The sequence below is a fragment of the Brassica oleracea genome, chromosome C8 (assembly GCF_000695525.1).
Source record: "Brassica oleracea var. oleracea cultivar TO1000 chromosome C8, BOL, whole genome shotgun sequence".
Classification (NCBI taxonomy): Eukaryota; Viridiplantae; Streptophyta; class Magnoliopsida; order Brassicales; family Brassicaceae; genus Brassica; species Brassica oleracea.
In genome coordinates, this window is record NC_027755.1 from 13,273,120 (window position 1) to 13,273,322 (window position 203).

The following is a 203-nucleotide window of genomic DNA, read 5'->3' on the forward strand; positions in this document are numbered from 1 at the left end:
TTCTTCGTTGGTGAGCTGATGCAATGGTCCTTGTGCGTTGCTCCGAGTATGTCTACTGGTCATGCACCTGGATCATTAGCTGTGACAAAGAAACAGAGGCGAGTTAGATATCTTAGACTTAAAATGAAACTAAAAAGTGGAGGTAAAAAAAAAATCTGGTCCCCGGCAACGGCGCCAAATTGATATTACGTGTATACGCACAC